This window comes from Microcebus murinus, chromosome 1 (genome assembly GCF_040939455.1).
Source record: "Microcebus murinus isolate Inina chromosome 1, M.murinus_Inina_mat1.0, whole genome shotgun sequence".
NCBI classification, from domain to species: Eukaryota; Metazoa; Chordata; class Mammalia; order Primates; family Cheirogaleidae; genus Microcebus; species Microcebus murinus.
In genome coordinates this window covers 153,792,158-153,798,240 of record NC_134104.1, presented here as the reverse complement: position 1 = coordinate 153,798,240, position 6,083 = coordinate 153,792,158, and the positions used below count along the sequence as shown (strand labels likewise).

Below are 6,083 nucleotides of genomic sequence, written 5' to 3'. Positions count from 1 at the left end.
TCTACGCTTACAGCACATCTCAACTTGGACCAGCCATGTTTCAAGCGCTCACCAGGCAAGCAGAGCCCTGCAGAGGCCCCCCAGTCGCCTCCTCTAGTCCGCCCCGCTCAGGGATCCTTCCAGAGACCAGCTGGCCCGCGCCCTAAGCCCCGCCCCGCGCCCCTCCCAGGTTACATCACAGAGCTCACAGGCCCGCTGGCCACGGAGACCCGGGCCGGCCGCGTGCACCCTGACTCTCGCATGCTCCAGCTCTAGGAGCCCAAGCTCTAAAACGAAGACGCGGTCATCACAGAACAGCGGAGGCGGCCAGCCGCTCTGCGGTCCCCTTCGCCATTCGCGGGAGAGAGGAGGGAGTTTGAAGCCCCTGTGCGCACCTCGCCCCCAACAGCCCGTCGCTCGCGCAGCTTCTACGGAGAGGTTGAGGTGGCGGGGCCAGCGCCTATTGGTCCGCTGCAGCCCTCCGCCCGCCCTCATCCCGGGCTCATTGGCCGGAGTGGCAGCGCCCGGGTCGGCGGTGGCGGCGCCCCTCCCTCGCGCCGGCCCTCAAGAGGACGGCGAGGAAGCGGCCGCCTCCCTGCGCCCCGCCCCTCGGGCTTGCTGGCTGGCTCCGGGCTGCTGCCGACATCTCCCGGCTCGTACCGGCTAGTCCCGGTGTTCTCTCGGCTCCCTCCGGCTCCAGCTTCGGCTCGGCTGCGGCAGGTAGGTGCAGCCACAGGCGGGGCCGGATCGGGGGACAGCCTCCTCACTGTACCAGAGGCTGCCTGAACCTCGCCCCGCGGCCGCCTGGGACCCCTCAAGGCCCGCCCGAAGCGGGCAAGGGCGGTGGCCGACGGCCTGAGGGACGCGGGGGCGGCCAAGGGAGGGGACCGGGCGGGGAGCCTGCGGGCGTGACCTTCTGACTCTTCAAGGCGTGATCTGGGGAGGCCGTGGGTCGAGGCGGGCTGAGAGGTCCGGTTTGGGGGATCTGGGGTGGTGGGGCCGAGTGGTATGCCTCGGGTTCTGGAAGGGGCTGAGCCCGGGAGCGAGGGTCGGCTGCAGTCAAGGGCCTTGGGTGGGGTTCGGGGAGGTAGGAGAACTCCAGCATCGTTTCCTGAGGTTTAAGGAGGTCAGTTGATGTGGAACTGAGGCAAGCCTTAGAGAGGGAGTCCAGTCAGCGGTTATGGGTGGGGCTGAGGGGTGGTCTGGAGAACCGGGCCCGAGCGGAGGCTCTCCCTGCGGTCCTGGCCCTGGCACTGTTTGGGGACTAAAGCATGTGTCTGGCTGCGGGAGTGTGAAGGGGTAGCATAAGGGTGGGGGCGGGAGAGTAGGGACAGGGACTAGGAGGGGCAGTTGGAAACATTAACCAGATTAGAAGTTGTAATTTAGCACGTAGAACGAATTCTACGCTGGTGTGCTGCCTGAGCTTCAGTGAAATTGCACCGTGGTGGAGTTTTAGGGGTTTTGCTTATCTCTAGGAATGTGTAAATTAAATGCATTTGCTGCTTTGGTGAGGAAGCAGTGATTACCCTTAGGGTTGTGTTTTAGGACCCAGACCCAGGTGAAATATATTCTCCTTGGGAAGGTTAGTGTTACCTAGCTTTCTACTGGAAACCCCCTTTTCTCCTTTTCCTCCCCTGGTCCAGTTACAGTATTGCTCCCCAGGGGCTCTCGATTCTCTCCCTGGCTGCTTAGCATTGCAGTGTTCTTGCTCTGTATGTGTATATCTCCCGCCCATTTCCCTGCTGCTGTGCTTTTGGCAACTGCCTTTGCTCTTTCCCAGGGATGGTTGTGGCATTGCATCAGGGGATATTTGTGCTTGTAATTTGCTCACTCAGCCCAGGAGGAGGGAGAATAGTATGCTGCAGAGATGGGAGGGGGAGTGCCGTCAGCTTGGCTGGGTAGGCAGAGAAATGGGTGTGGTGAGGGAATACAGCTGCTCTAGGCCTATAGGGTAACACTGCCCAGTCATCAGCGCAAAGAGATTCAAAGAGCAGCAGCAGCTATTTTTATAAATCAACCTGAATCCAAGCTGAGCACATGGATTTAGAGTGAACAGTTGTCATGCTCTAACTATTACAGGCTGGATGTTTGGTAGACAACATTAGAGTTGCTAAGCAGGAGACTCTGTCTGTACAGTTCAGCAGGTACTTTACTTGCAACTTTTTAGCTTTGCTTTTCTCAGCTCTCAAGATTGGTACATTTCTCTTAAGGGGATGTCTTTTAAATTGATGTAGTTTGGCCAGGCTCAGCAGGCTGTAATACTAGCACTCTGGGAGGCCGAGGTGGGTGGATCACTCAAGGTCAGGAGTTCAAAGCCAGCCTGAGCAAGAGCAAGACCCCATCTCTACTATAAATAGAAAGGAATTAATTGGCCAACTAATATATATAGAAAAAATTACCCGGGCATGGTGGGGCATGCCTGTAGTCCCAGCTACTTGGGAGGCTGAGGCAGTAGGATCACTTGAGCCCAGGAATTTGAGGTTGCTGTTAGCTAGGCTGATGCCACTCTATCCTGGGCAACAAAATGAGACTCTGTCTCAAAAAAAGTAAAAAATAAAATAAATTGATGTAGTTTGATGGTCAGTGCTACTTCCTTTCAAATGAAATGTTTTTATCTCGGTTATGCTCTTCCTTTCAAATTTAGCTTAAAAATAAAGCTACCAGTTTTTGAGCACTTGCCATCTCCCAGGCACTAGTTGCATTTGTTTACAGATAAAGAATTTAAGACTGATGGGAATAAGAGATAATACAGACAGTTAAGTGGAATAAGTGGCATTCAAGCCAAGGTCTCTCTGACCCCCACAAGAGACTTTAGAATTTTGGTTGACAGAGGGTTGATTCAAGTGCTTGGGAATTAATTCATTCAATGTAAACTCACTGGAAACTGATAAACCAGATACCAGTTTATGTATGTGGAAAGTATTAAGTGCCATGTACACAATAGGATTTCATTATCCACTGGCAGGGACACCTCCATTGTTCTGGGTAGCCTAATTAGTAATAAGAAGGCAGTTGATTATAGAATTGGAATGAAGGGCATTGAATGCTCTTAGAGGGTATTTTAATCAAGTTACAGGAGCCTAGTGAGTCTCCCTTTCCTCAATGTAAGAATGCACATGTTAATATGGGACAGTGCTGGGGAGTGTCTTAACACATTTTCCCACTGTGTCTCACTTGGTTTTTTTTTTTAAGTCATCTCTTCATATATTTGTCATCCCAGCATCTTTGTGTTAAAATTCTTAAATTTACAAATAAGTTCACATTACATATTAAAAAGTCATTTTCCATTGTTTCGTGACAGTGAAGAAGGAAGCACCTGGATTTTCTTATGTTCTATGTGCTTAACTTTAGTTGGTTTTTCCTGATCTCAGTGTCTTTTTTTCCCTAATCTTGTTTCTGAATGTGGTGATCTATCCTTTGGTGTAAACTTTTGCTATTGACACTTAACATTTTTGGCATCACTTTTCTTTCCTTTTTTTTTTTTTTTAGCATTAAGCATGAGTGATATGTAGATTTTAGTTTCCTTAAAAAGCAAGAAAATCTGAGAGGAACATTTTACCCATTGGAAGGCATCCTGGTGGTTCATTTGATTTAGTCAATTTGAAAAGGAAACCAAGTAAATATCACTGGTTTCACTTTGTCTTTCTAAATGGTACTTTTAGAACCAGGTTACAGTGGACTTATTGCTAGGGGTGAGTGTGTTGAGGACAAGTAAAGTCAAGAAGGGGAATAAAGCAAAGTGATACAGATGAGGGATCATAATCATCTATCATTTTAGGGCTCTCTAGGCTAATCTCTCAATACAGACCTTTTGATGAATACTATTTTGAATATTAGTAAAAATTTAAGCTTGAAAGTCAACCCAGTTTACTTTTGTGGTATTTTCTTTTTCTTTTTTTTTTTTTTTTTTTGAGGCAGGGTCTCTGTCATCTGGGCTAGAGTGCAGTGGCCTCATAGCTCCCTGCAACCTCAAACTCCTGGGCTCAAGTAATCATCCTGCTTCAGCCTCCTGAGTAGCTGGGACTATAGGCGTGAACCACTGAACTACTTTTGTGATTGTTTATAGGTTAAAAAAGTTAATCTGGCCGGGCGTGGTGGCTCATGCCTGTCATCCTAGTACTTTGGGAGGCTGAGGATGGAGGATTGCTTGAGGCCAGGAGTTCCAGACCAGCCTGAGTAACATAGTGAAACTCTGTCTCTATGAAAAGTAGAAAAATTAGGTGGGCATGGTGGCGTTTGCATGTTCCTGTAGTCCTAGGTACTTGGGAGGCTGAGACAGGAGAATTACTTGAGTCCAGAAGTTTGAGGTGCAGTGAGCTATGATGATACTGCACTCCACCCCTGGCAATAGAGTGAGACCCTGTCTCAAAGAAAAAAAAGTTAATCTTCTTACCATAAAACCTATCTTATTAGTTTGCATATAGTTAAATATCTTTATTTATGACTTTTCTTCACTTTTCCTAACTTTTACAAGGAAAATACAATTTTAAAACCTTTTTATTTTGAAATAATTTTAGATTTACAGAAGTTATAAAGATACTACAGAATTTCTCTATACTCTTCATTCAGCTTCTTTTAGTGTTATCATTTTATATAACCTGATACATTTATCAAAATTATGAAATTAAAATTAGTATGCTATTATTATTATTATTATTTTGAGACAGAGTCTCGCTTTGTTGCCCAGGCTAGAGTGAATGCCATGGTGTCAGCCTAGCTCACAGCAACCTCAAATTCCTGGGCTTAAGCAATCCTACTGTCTCAGCCTCCCAAGTAGCTGGGACTACAGGCATGTGCCACCATGCCCGGCTAATTTTTTCTATATATATTAGTTGGCCAATTAATTTCTTTCTATTTATAGTAGAGACGGGGTCTTGCTCTTGCTCAGGCTGGTTTAGAACTCCTGACCTCAAGCAATCCGCCCGCCTTGGCCTCCCAGAGTGCTAGGATTACAGGCGTGAGCCACTGCGCCCGCCCGGCCAAATTAGTATATTATTGATTAAACTACAGACTTTCCCCTGATTTCCCTAATTTTTCCAGTGATGTCCTTTTTTTGTTATAGGATCCAGTCCCGTGTATCACATTGCATTTAGATGTCATGTTTCTTTAGTTTCCTGCAATCTGTGACAGTTTGTTGGTCTCTTCTTGCCTATCTCTTCTTAACACCTTTGAAGAGTAATGGTCAGGTATTTGTAGAATGATCTTCATTTTGGTTTTCTAATGTTTTCTCATGATTAGCCTGAGGTTATGCATTTTGGGGAAGAATACCATAGAGATGATATGCCCTACTTATCACATCATATGATGAGATACCTGATATCAACATGACTCATTACTCATGATAACTTTGAAAACTTAAGGTAATGTTTCTCTATTGTGAAGTGACTATTTTTCTGTTTCTTGACTTTGTTAGAAGCTAGAAATGAGTCACCATGTCAAACTCATACTCCTGGTGAAGGAAATTAAGCTCCACCTCTTTTTTTTTTTTTGAGACAGAGTCTTACTCTGTTGCCTGGGCTAGAGTGCTGGGACGTCAGCCTCACTCACAGCAACCTCAAAGTCCTGGGCTCAAGCGATCCTACAGCCTCAGCCTCCCGAGTAGCTGGGACTACAGGCATTGGCCACCATGCCCCGCTAATTTGTTCTATATATTTTTAGTTGGATAATTAATTTCCTTCTAATTATAGTAGAGACGGGGTCTCGCTCTTTGCTCAGGCTGGTCTTGAACTACTGAGCTCAAACAATCCTCCTGCCTCGGCCTCCCAGAGTGCTAGGATTACAGGCGTGAGCCACTGCACCCGGCCTCTGACCTTTTTCTTTTCCACACTATTCCCCATCTACCTCTCATGAAATGTGCTTCCTAAACCTTTTACTATTTATTGTCAAAAGACAAAATTATAACAAATTTAGTTATGAATCTTAATTGGCTTTTATTTGTGATTCTACACTTGGGCAGTGCCTCATTCTGTAATATAGAATGAGTGCTCCAATAAGCTGAGCAGAGGAGATTGCCTTTAATGATAGACAAGGGCTGAGGAAAACAGAAACAGAGAACAAAAAGTGGATTGGCCACTTTTTCCTTGTAAAAAAGTTATTTTCCTTGT

General features: G+C 46.6%; 1 protein-coding gene across 23 annotated transcripts in view; it reads left to right on the top strand.

Annotated features, from left to right (window-relative positions):
• Positions 1-292: 292 nt before the first annotated feature.
• The window catches only part of MAP4 (microtubule associated protein 4), a 194,608-nt gene continuing 188,817 nt past the window's right edge, over positions 293-6,083 (top strand). For 22 of the 23 annotated variants that reach the window (XM_076007224.1, XM_076007209.1, XM_076007201.1 and 19 more), the window contains exon 1: positions 565-699. The gene's annotated coding sequence lies outside the window, so the exon portion shown is untranslated. Of the gene's footprint in view, positions 700-6,083 lie in introns of all 23 variants that reach the window. The other variant, XM_020280309.2, reaches the window with a different exon arrangement.